Genomic DNA, 12760 nt, shown 5'->3' with positions numbered 1-12760 from the left:
CCAAAGTTAGTATGAGGCCACACAGAGCAATTCAGAGATGCCAAATTAAAACAGTCAGTTTGGAGGAAAGTTTGAGCCAGAACAGCCAATTTGAACCAGCCATCTAGAGTTTAGAAAGAACACAGTGTGAGCTCACTCAGCAGTAAGTCTAAGAGGCTGAAACATTCTAGGCCTTGATTAGAATTTATGGAGACTAGAAGCTTCCAGGCCGAGGCCCAGGTTAGCGGACAGAAGCAGTAAAAGCTCAGAGACAACAATTACTCAGAAGAATAAAAAGCACTTTTACACCATGTGACATCGTTAAGTACTATTAACTTTAGGCAGAATAAGAGCTTTTACATCATTCTGAAGTTCTTACTTGCCAATTTTGATACTGTGTACATGCACATACAAAAATTTAAAAAATGTATAACTTAATTATTCCTCCAACATATATCTTGGCTTTTGATGTTTTTAAATATTCGCTTAGATATAATAAGATATATTGGTGATAAAACCAGTTTAAATACATAATTCATTTATGCTTCAAATATAACTTATACACATGGTAGACTATAATTTTATCAACATTTTAGTTGCATGTTTTGTCTATGACATATCACATGCAGTAGCACCATGTTTGGATGTACAAAGTTTTGGACTGGGGCTGGAAAATAGCCCAGAGGTAGAATACCCTCTTAGCCCGAATAAAGCTTTATACTCCACCTCCAAAAGAACAATAAAAGCTTTAGATTTTGAAAATTTTCATATTTCAGACCTAAGGCTAGAGATATGAAATATTATTTGAAAAGAAGGTAAAATTTAGATAAAAGATGCACAAAATATTCAAAGAAAATAGAGAAAGGAAAATAAGTTTATGGGCGAAATGTACTAAAACTGAAATCAACTAGTGTTTAAAATAACAGATAGGCCTCCAACAAAGTAGATAAGAAAGAGAACGAGGAGCTAATTAGTGTTAGGAACAGAAAGTAGAATATAATAAAACAGGTATGAAAGGTAACAGGGGACTTAAAAATTTATGTTAATAAATCAGCAAATGTGCTACATGAAAAAACCTACAAATATTATCAAAGTTCAATGAAAAATGAGTAATCTTGTCATTACTAAAAATTTGAATCAGAGAGCCAGGCAATGATGACACACACTTTTACCCTCACCAGAGGCAGGCAGATCTGTGAGTTCAAAGACAGCCTGGTCTACACAGCTAGTTCTGGGACAGCCAGGGCTACACAAAGAAACCTTATCTTAAAAAAATTAAATCATAATTTAAAACTGCTTTATAAAAAAAGCCATTTTTTGTTTTACCAGAAAAATTGTATCAAAACTTCAAAGGAAAGATACCTTACTTTTAGTTGAACACTTTCTAAATTGAGAAAATGAAAACTTTTCTATATCTCCTTTTATGAGTCAGTATGTCACAAGAAATTACAATGATCCCTTGTGTTGTTAAGGGGAGACTTTGAAATGGAAAAAAACAGAAGCCAGAAGTGGGAGAAATGGCTTAGTGGTTATAAGTAGATGCTGCTCTTACAGAGGGACCCTAGTCAGTTTCCATCTCCCATGTAAAGCAGCTCACAGTGACCTGTACCTTCAGCTCCAGGTGATTTAACACCCTTTTCTTACCTCTGTGGGCATTTGCACATGCACACACACACACACACACACACACACACACACACACACACACACACATATATGCATGCAGACACATACACACATGTATATGCATCAATAAAAATAAATCTTAAGAAATAGAAATCACTCCAGGTCACCTTCCCTGGGGCATTTGTGTGGTTAGTTGAGCTCCCCTAACTGAACTGGTCCAGCGACATACCTGGAACACTCAAGCACTACACTGATTGACAACAGTCGAGCCTAATGGTTTTGAGGTGGCTTTTGTTATACAACTGATATTTGTGTAATTAACAGATGTCTGCAAGTATATGCCTTTGTTGAAACCGTTAAAGTGGCCATGCATTTAATACCATGGCCTATCTGTAGAATTGACTGTTTTGGACCAGGTTACCTGTGGCACAGTTAGTGCTGTGCTTGGGGTAAGTGAAGTAATGTTTAGTTTTCTACTTTGTCTTGTGTAAGGTAGAACTGTATGTATGTCACATCTGTCTGTAAAAGGAAAAACACATAGTAATAGTAAAACAACTTCCATGACTGTGAATTACTCATTTATTTTTCCAATTACTAATACTGCACATTCCTAGTGCTGTTAGTTATGTGTGTATGTAACTTTTACAGCTTCATCTGAAGGTTGTACTTATTTCTTTTGATCAGGGCTCTTTAACCTCTTTTACTTTGGTTGAGTTAACTGTAGGTATTTTTCTTTGTCTTAGTAGTTGAATGCCAACTCTAATGACACGTACACAAAGAATTGAACAATTGTAGTTAAAAACAGAAATAGAAATCACAATGAAAAAGAGAACATACATTATAATAAAGCCACAATTAATCACATTAAATTCACTCTTTAAAACATAAGCAATGCCAGTGAAAGATGGTCACCATAAGAAGACACGCACGACTGAGTACAGAGAACGGACGGGGACGTCAGATATAAAGCCTGAGTGTGGAGGCAGGAGTTAAGTGCTAACCTACTTACCATATGACAGAATGATTAATGGAAGCCCAACAGTAAGGAAGAGCAACAAACCAAATGAACTCTTGTTAATTATTTAATTTTATGTGTATGGGTGCTTTGTCTGCATGTAAACACACCATGTGCACGCAGTACCTGCAGAAGCCAGAAAGGATATCATATGTCCTTGCACTGGAGTTACAGGTAGTTATGTGCCACATGGGAGCTGGGAATCAAACCCAAATCCTCTGGATGAACAGTGCTATTAACCACAGAAACCTCTTTCCAGTCCCCCATATGAACTCTTTCTGATACCTTGGACAGTGAGACAAAAGGGGAATTACAACAGGAAGATTGGCAGAAGTCCATAGAAGGCTAAGCTCAATAAGACATTTGTCTCCTCTTCTCCTGGTGAGCACAAGACATAACTGGCTGTCCTGGAGTCTCCAGACAGTGTCAAGAAGTACTGCTATACTAAAGAAGGGCGCACACAGGAGACATCATGGTCATGGATATTACATATCCCAGACTGCTTCCTGTATCCACAGCCCAGCATGATCAAACCATGGCCATACCCTCCAGGGATGGCACCAATGCTAAGAGAAAAGAACGACAAATCTTATCAAGCCAAAGGCTTCATAAAGGAGTTAAATTTATGCAAGTTACCACACACCATCTCTCCTGTGTAAACACGCCTTCAGCTAACTTTTAGTGACTTACACATGAATGACAATCAAGTATTGCAGACAAGTTTCTACTATGAAAGGACAAAAACAAAATAAAGAGTATCCTGAAGAAACATTTCAGAAAATAAATAGAAAAAGAAAGAAAACCTGTTGAAGTGATGCTTTTGTACACGGTGTGAAGATGTGTCTGCCCTTCTGTGCCTACCTAAGGCACCTTCTGATTGGTTAAAATAAAAAATTTATGATCTATAGCAAAGGCAGAGTAGTAAAGTGGGACATCTGGGCAGAGGGAGGAACTCAGGGAGAATCAGGTGCCACCAGGACACAGAGGAAGAAGCAAGCCAGGAAGGAACAAGTGGTAACTGACTATCCATGTGGCAGAACTCAGATACTATGAATGGAAAAACTGAGTTAAAGCTAGTTGGGAACAAACCTACTTGATGGCCAAAAGCTTTTATAAGTAAATGTAAGTTTTCCTGTCATTATTCAGAGCAAGCCTACTGAATAGACCTTTTGAATAGCAAGTTACTCAAGTCTAAGTAATATATTCTAAAATGATACGTTTTCTTACCCATCTTAATTTTATTTACCTCATTTCAAAAAACATTAGGAACTAGGGTTTTTTGTTTTGTTTACAAGTTTTATATAATGTATGCGTATGCATATTTTTGCCTACATGTATCTGAGTACATAATGCCTGTGAAGGCCAGAATACATTATTGGATCCTCAGAAACTGGAGTTACTGATGGTTATTAGCTACAATATAGGTGCTGAGAAACAAAGCCAGGTTTTGTGTAAGAGCAGCAAATGCTCTTAATGGTGGAGCTACCTCTCCAGTTCTGTTTGGTTTTGAGGCAGCGTCTTACTATACAACCTGGTCTGGTCTTGCCTGGTCTGAAACTTGCTATACAGACCAACCTGACATCCAACTCAGGTATCTTTCTGTCTCTGCCTCCTGAATGATGGGATTAATGGTGAATACCACCACACCCAGCAAGGTTCAATTTTCTTAATTATAAAGTAGAGATATTTGGATAAGATTATCTAAATCACAGATTATGAATTCAGATGATGCAATGACAAGAACTTAGACACTTAAGTGTTTAACACAAAGTGTCATATAAGTATTTGATGATGCTGTGGTTATAGTCTATAAGTGCCATTTACCAGGGAAACATATCTTTCAGATGTAAACATAAGCCAAGTCATCAATTCATCCACCAAGTACATATGTTTTGTCCTTCACTCAGCATCTTCTCTTTATGTCTATGCACAATGTGAACTAACATTCTCGGTCATCAAACAACAGAACCAAACATCCCTTCCCCTACCCTCCTGTGCTTACTCCTTCCTTGTCTTGGATATTCCTTCCCCAGAACACTCCAAGGCTCAACCCTCATTATTATTCATATTTGTTCAAACAGCACCTCAGAGTGAAGCTTTCTCTAAACACCTCGTTATGAGGGTTTAAATCCCTCTCAGTCTTCAATCTTACAGCTTTGGTCATTACTTTCACTATATTTGTTTCCTTGCTTATTAATTCTACCTATTAAAATGCAAGATTCAGAAAAGCAGGGGTTTTGGCAGTTCATAACAGTTATTCCTAATGTTTAAAAGTGCTTTGCAAATAGTAAGAGCTGAATAAGTATTTACTGAATAAGTTGATAGAGTGAGAATAAAGTCCACTAAATTCCTTGATATTAATTCTACTTTAAAGCAAGAATATAGTAAAAGTGAAACTTTCTTGGTTATATACTCTTCTAAACCCCATAAACATACTTTAAAACCAGGTATTATTAGCCAAATAATAACATGCATCATATCCACAAAATATGTGGAGCAGCCAACTGTTTCTGAGTGACTTTCCAAATGCTTGCTTTAGAGTAAAGCACCAAGAAATACAATGGATTATTCTGTATAACCTAGAGTAAAAACAAATTGTTTCCAAAGGAAACCTCAGACTCTGAACTGAGAGCAAGCAGGAGTGAGGCATGTAGGACAGTGGCCAGCAGACACACGTTTCCTGCCCATCAGCTTCGTGCACTCTAGTGGGAAGACACAGATAGTAATCTTGCAAGAACTAACTGTGGTTACAAATTCAGAAAGAGCTATGAAATAACTGCAGCCATCTGCGAGATGAGCAGAGACTTGGTGTGGGGAGTCAATACTCTGAGGGAACTGACACAGTGTGGGAAGCAGACATTAAAAAGGGAACAAGGCATGGACAATCACAAGGGGAAGTAAGAGTGTGATGAAAGTAAAGGATGCTTTGGCAAACTGTACAGAAAGGGAAGAGAAAGTTGTGAGTGAATGAGGAAGCATAAGGGCAGTTCGAATGTCAGGACTGAATATGCTTACACTGCTGAAACAAGGGGGCATGAACTGTCCATCAACAATGCTGTGACTAAGATTTACAAGTAGGTTAAGATAAACATCCAATGATTAAACAACCACAATTAGAGAAATTTCCTCAAATAATCTCTGCCTCTTAACTGCGATCTCTAGGCCAGAAAATGAAAATCACTTGATTTTTGCCTTGGGAATCTACTAAGTACCATGACATTTGGATCTGGGATGTGTCAAATGTTCATGTTCAAAGCTTAGTCTCTACCTGTGGCACTGCTGGGAGATGGTAAAACCTTTAGGAGGTGTGGCCTAGTGAGAGGAAGTGAGGTCACTAAAAGTGTGTTCTTGAAAGGGCTATTGCAATCCTGGCCCCTTCTTCCCTCTGCTTCCTGGTCAGCATAATATAGAAGCTTCCTGTATTATGTATTCATGGCCTCAATACTCTGTCCAGCAACAAGACTCAAAATAATGAAGATGCAACCTTTAAAACCAAAAGTCAAAGTAAACTCCTTTTAAGTTGATTTTCTCTGGTACTTTGTAAGATATTAAAAAAACTAACAAAATGTTGCACATAATAAACCATCAGTAATTCTGCTACAGCAAGGCATTAATTGCTTTATTTACATTTTAAGGTTTATTTTTATTTATATGAGTACACTGTAGCTGTCTTTATACACACCGGAAGAAGGCATTGGATCCCAGCACAGATGGTTGTGAGCCACCATGTGGTTGCTGGGAATTGAACTCAGGACCTCTGGAAGAGTAGTCAGTGTGCTCTTAACTGCTGAGCCATCTCTCCAGCCCTACTTATATTGTTTTATTATCATATAAAACTCTAAGAGAAGATACTATTTCTTTAACTGTTGTTTTACAAAGATCAAAATTAGCTAAGAGGAAACTGCTAGGCATAGTAAGTGACAGAGCAAACATTTGGCTTAAAGCTATTTGACCCTAGAGTCCCTGGGTATTTTGGGGGTTTTTTGTTTGTTTATTTTTTTTTTATGATATAGTTTATAGTCTAATAAAGAAAAGAGATTGGTATAAATAAAAATATTAAGACAGAGCAGTAAATTCCATAATATTAAAATGTATGGAAATATAAAGGTCGAAGAAGTGCTGAGGGACATACAAGAGAAAGAATAAATGGCTTCAGACCTTAGGAAATGTGGCCCATAGGTGACCCCAGCCATACATATGGGTGAGCCTCGGCTTGGCACAGACCCGAGGTCTACATGTCCTGAGGACTTTATGCTGTTATAAAGCTCTGCTCTGCTTGCTGCCCTCACATCTCTCTTAATTTAAGAATTCTATGGGAAAAGGGGGAATGGAGTGGGGGAAGTGAATAACATCTAAAATGTAAGTGCAGGGAATATCCAATAAAAATGTAAAGTGCTGTACAGCTTTCATGTCCCCATTGTACAGAGGCATACACTTCTCTTTCTGGAGAAGTCAGGTGGAAGGTTGCCTGCTGGGTTAGTAGGCCTAGGATGGCTCAGTATAATGCTTCTTCTTAGGACAGGATGTCTAGGAGGATTCGTGCTGAGGTTCAAGTTGAGGATGAGCCAGACCTCAGAGTGCTGGGAGATGAAAGACACAGAACAAAGTTCATTCTTGCACTTTATTCCTCTTGACCATTGGAAGACGCCATTAAACCAATCATTTACTAGGCAAAGAAATGCAATTTGGAGGGCTGTAATGACCTTATGTCATAGGTATTAAAGTATTACCTAAGCTTTATAAAAAAATAAAAGAATTATATGAAAACTTTAAGGTGGCTTTCAGTCCCTCATTGGGCAGTTTCTCTGGCACTCACAATAATAGTGCTTGGTTTCTTTTAGGCACTGTTGTTGGGTTAATGATTTAATCATCACCCTAGAAAAAAACTTAGACATAGATTATCAGCAATGACTACCACCCTTAGAAAACCTTTGGAAAAATAAAATTGTAAGTGAAACTAAGTTGAGATCTTTTACTCCTGGCTCTGATGTAAAAAAGCTCAGGGAACAATCTCAAGTGTGGAAAGGCACACTTTTATTAGATAAGCTAGGGACTTTTATGGTCAGGGAACAAGAACAATGGCAGCACCGGCTAATGTGACTCTCACTGAGGTTGTCCTGGTGATGGTTGATTTCTTTTAATTTTTTTTCAATTTTATTGGATATTCTCCGTATTTACAGTTCAAATGTTATACCCTCCCCCCCCCCACTCCCCTCTCTCTTCCCCCTCAACTTGCTTCCATGAAGGTGCTCCCTCTCCCAATCATCCTCTCCACCTCAGTGCCTTGGCTGGTTGATGATGCTGTTCTTCCCATGAGGGTGCAAACCTTTCGGCTCTCAGTCCTTTCTTGGCCGTTGATTTCTTATACCCACTTTTACCCTCAGTTTCCTGATATAACTTATTAAGGATTTCTGATGCGTAGATAGATATACATTCTAAGAATTAAGGTAGATATGACTAAGTTTAGATGTGATTTTAAGATTCTTACAAGAGTACTTTTAAAGATAAATAATAATTACTCCTTTCTTTTTGCTGCCTGCCAGTAAGAAAAGCTGGCTGAGAAAACAACCTTGCTTGCTTACACTTTGTTAATATATAACAATTTGCTTAGCTACAAATGTTGGTTTGTTTGTTTTTTTTTTTTTTTTTTTGTAAAGGTATTGGGAACACACTGGCTTTTTATAATCATTTGCTAAAAGTAAACAAGAATGTAATCACATTGTAATTTTATATTCCTTACAAGACTTTGTTGGGGTATGTAAACTATGAAAGAAAAACTATAGTATGGGGCTGGAACACTGTTCCTTGCACCCATCAACTATGTGTGTGTGAAATGCTTGGAGCCTGCTTGCTGAAGCTTTGCTTTAAACATTGTATGTGTAAGTATGTATATGTCTCTCTGTAGTGCTCTAACCATTTTATACATAAATGTATATATGTCTGTCTGTAGTTCTTATGCACATATGTATGCATTATATATGTATGTATAGATTTGTGTGTAGAAAGTTATAGGAATCTGCTTTTTGTTTCATCCACTCAAAATGTGTGTGTATATATAGTACATTTTTTCTCTTTCCTTCTTTTTCTCATCGGCATCCTGTTAAGGGTTCATAGTTTTTGTACTGACCACTAGGAGTACCAGTCCCAGTAAATTGAGCTTTGTTCCCTCAGAGGAAAGTCTGCTGAGCAGCTTCTCTAATCACTAATGTCAAAGGCAGACATAGCAGAGAAGTATCTAACTCATATCAGATGTGTTAGGAAAAAGAACTTAGGCTTTATGGCTAAGGCAAATCCCAAAGAAAGAGTATGTTATTTTAAGTAAAATTAGAGGAATAGAAGAGAAATTATGACCCTAGAGAAACTTAATAAAATAAGAAAAATAGGTCCACTTTCCATTTTAAAATGAAATCCCTAAGGCTAGGTAATTTTGAAAGAGATTTATTTAGCTCTGGAGCTTGTCTAAACGTCATGGTGCTGGAAGGTGAGACCAACACTGCGTTTTATCACCTCAGGGTAGAGGGAATCATATAAAAGAGGGAGTAATTAGATGGTAAGACAGGAAGCCAGAGCACTATGAGGGGCCAGGCCAGGCTTACTTGTAACAAACTTCTAGCTAAAAGATCTCATGACAACTACATCAGCATGCTGAGAACCACGATTCTAACTTATGAGCCTCTGGTGATAAAGCAAAGCTGGGACAAATAGGACAATATGTATAAAATGCTTTAAATGACACCCAGCACATAGCCCTTAAAAAAAAAAAAAAAAGATCAGTTCCACAAAACTAAGACACAGATTGCATAATACGGTAACAAGAAACCATAAACTTACTTAAGGATATCTAAGGAGGTGAACAAGGCCTACATAAGACTTTGAAAGTATCTTCAAAATAAAATCCCAGATTCTGATATATGATGAAAATTCAGTAATAATTTTAGAACATTAGTAAGTAACATAGCTACATTGCAGAATAAGTTAAATACATCAAGGCACAAATAAAAATACTGATGAAAGAATCTGCTGTGTAGCTGACAAAGCATGCAACCTTTACAGCTTCTAACAGTGATTCTTTACACGCTTGTGTATTGTACAGATGACCCACCCTAAACTGTGTCAGGATTAGTCTCTGTAACCATGGCATAAAGCAAAAACGGCAGCATGTGACTCCTAAGGTTAGCTAGTTAGAAACCAACAGTCTCCATCTCCAATGATTTTGCTTCTGGAATAGAATAGGGGAACGAGCTGCCACATAGCAAGCATGGAGAGGCCCACATGGCAAAGCAGTAAAGCCTCTGACCACCAGCCAATGCCAACAGCCATGGGGGTAAACCTCAACGCCAATTCTCCAGTTCCAGTAAAGACGTAAGTAGCTGACTGTGAAGCTTGCTGGCAACTTCAACATCTTTCAAGAAAAAATAGGGGCCACAACCACACAGCTATGATGTTTCCTGACCTTCAGAAATTTATATGATAATGTTTGCTGTTTTAATTGCCAATAGAAAACTAATACCTCAGCCAATAACAAATACAGCTAAAATTTGATTTTTAAAATCACTATGAAGAAAGATGTACTACTCTTTGTAATCCGATGTAAAATGCTGGTGTTTTCTCTGTAGCACTGCTGCTGCCCAGCGCTCAGGGAGCAGCTTTCTCCAGACGCAGGCAAGCTGCATCAAGCTATTCCTTATCTGCTTAAACTGACTGTCAGCACAATTGTTCTCCACACAGTTGTTGCTTTAGTACCTAAGCCTGCGAAGGAATCCAGATTCTCACTGTCAGTAAAGTTAGTGTGGATCACATCAAATAAATAATACTGGCAGGAAAATGGAAGCTGTAAGTGCATGCAAAATGACCTTCCACAATTAGCATGCATCTCTAAAGCAAGCACAAACTCCTCCTGAAATTAAAGGATGTCAAGACTATTCAGACAAAATGCTCCTAAAAGAGATCCTGATTGCCCAAGTAAAAGTGAAGCCTCCAGTGCTGGTAGAAAAACTTAACAATGGGAAAGCTATGGGAGGAATTGCTATTGTTTGTTCAGTGTTTTAAGGAATATTATTGGATGTACATTACAGGAAATGTTTTTGTACTAAACTAAGCCAAGTTCCAAGGCTGTTTTGCCTCATAAAAGGAAGGAAACTAGGATAGAAAATAGAAAACTTCTGGCCTTGGCCTTTCTGCTAGTTCTTTTCCATTTATTTCTCCTGTTAGAGCTGTTGTCATGGCTGTAGCTATAACTATATATTTCCAAATATACACTAAGGACTAAAGTACTCTTTCAGATTCCAGGTCCATATTTCAAACTGGATACTAAAGATTCCCAAATGAATATATCACAAATGTCTCATCTAAAACAGGTCTAAACGTGAAAAAGAACACTCCTTCCCTTTACCGCTAACAAACTCTGATTCTGACAGTACTGACAGGGCAGCTGTGTCATCAGTCACCTGATCCCTGGATCTCTCTACAAATGACAATCTTCCTTAGTAATCCTTGGTTTCATTCAGGCTTATAAACTCTTGATTCATTCCTTTTGTATATTTGTGTCTCTGTGTTTAAAACTGGCTTCCTATGAACTGCATAAAGCAGGCTTTGCTTTTTACCTACTATAACAAGATTGTTTTAGACTTATTTTATGTATATTATTATTTTGCCCGCAAGTATGCATGAGCACCATGAGTGGTGCCAGGTATCCACAGAGGTCAGAAAAAGGCATATGATCCCCTTAAACTGGAGTTGTGGATTATTGTAAGCCACTATGTGGGTGCCAAGAACTGAACCACCATTTGGGTCCTCTGGAAGAGCAGTAAGTACTCTTAACCACTTAGCCATCTGTCCAGTTCCTGTTCTGTTAAGATTTTAATTGGTTGCTCTTAGACTATCTGTGTTCATCATAGTTACTTCTGTTCATCTCATCTACTCTTTGCTTCTTTTGGGTAAAGGCACTCACACACAAAGGAAACTTACTACAGACATAAAAGCTCAACGAAACTGAATTCACCTAAGAATGGAATTCAAAGGTACAGCATATGTTTAGTATCAATGTGCTCTATATACAACACACACACATGCATACTTTTAAAAATTTTTTAAATTATGTCATCACCAGATCCCACGCTACTCATTAGTAATTTTGAATTGTTTCATTTAACTACACTCTATGCTTTATGATATACTTATTAGTGGCAAAAATTCTTGTCAGATTTATCTCCAGTGGTACCATGAGGTGCTCCCTGAAAAGTCCTTTCTTTTTTAAAAATATTATTATTATTATTTACTTATGTGTATATATGCATGTATCGGTGTCTGAGGTCAGAGGAGCCCTAGGAGACAGAGTTATAATCAGCTTTGAGCTGTCTGATGTGAATACTGGAATTGAACTTGGGTCTTCTATACAAAGAATGCATGTTCTTAACTACTAAGCAATCTCTCTAGGGTCTGAGAAGCCCTTTCTGTATTACAAAGCAAGGGAACAGAACCTAACACTCTCCTTTAAATTGTACATTTTACATGGCTTTTACTGCTTCTGATCCCAGACTGTTTAATGTTTCACTGAGTTCATAGTGAATTTGAATGATTCTTAACTCTTTTGAGACAACAAAATACATTTTCCTACTTTCCAAAAGTATCTAAATATGCACTTATAAAAAAAAGCACATGACTATATAACCAAAAAATTATGTACATACAATTTTTATGCAGGCATACAGGTGAAAATATTTCACAGGCAACATTCTGGATATATCCACAATAGGTACTGAGCCTTAATTAAAATGCATTTTCACATTATAAATTAACTCATTCACTTCTCATACTGCTTAGAAAAAATAGTAGTTAAGAATTACTTTGAGAAATTCATGGTAAGACACAGTTTAAAAGATGCATTAGAGGCAAGAGAATCTCTGTGAGTTTGAGACCTACCAAGTCTATAAGAAGTTTTAAGACAGCCAGAGCTATGTAGAAAAAGACTTTGTCAATAAATAAATAGTTTTTTCTAAGATTATACACAAAGAAGTGTTTCCTTCCAAACATTATCTCCTTATAGCACTGAGGTACGTATGCCCGTATGCAAACACATACATAATATACAGGCATATACAAAGCAATTTTAAAAAGATTCAATCTCAGGAAACAGCAAAC

The 12760-nt window shown here is 37.4% G+C and overlaps 1 protein-coding gene across 2 annotated transcripts in view; it reads right to left on the bottom strand.

Moving 5' to 3' along the window:
* Positions 1-12760, bottom strand: part of RB1 (RB transcriptional corepressor 1) — a 129964-nt gene that overhangs the window by 19232 nt on the left and 97972 nt on the right. The window lies entirely within an intron of this gene.

Source organism: Micromys minutus (genome assembly GCF_963924665.1).
Source record: "Micromys minutus genome assembly, chromosome: 12".
In the NCBI taxonomy this organism is placed as follows: Eukaryota; Metazoa; Chordata; class Mammalia; order Rodentia; family Muridae; genus Micromys; species Micromys minutus.
This window is presented reverse-complemented; position numbering and strand designations above follow the sequence as displayed.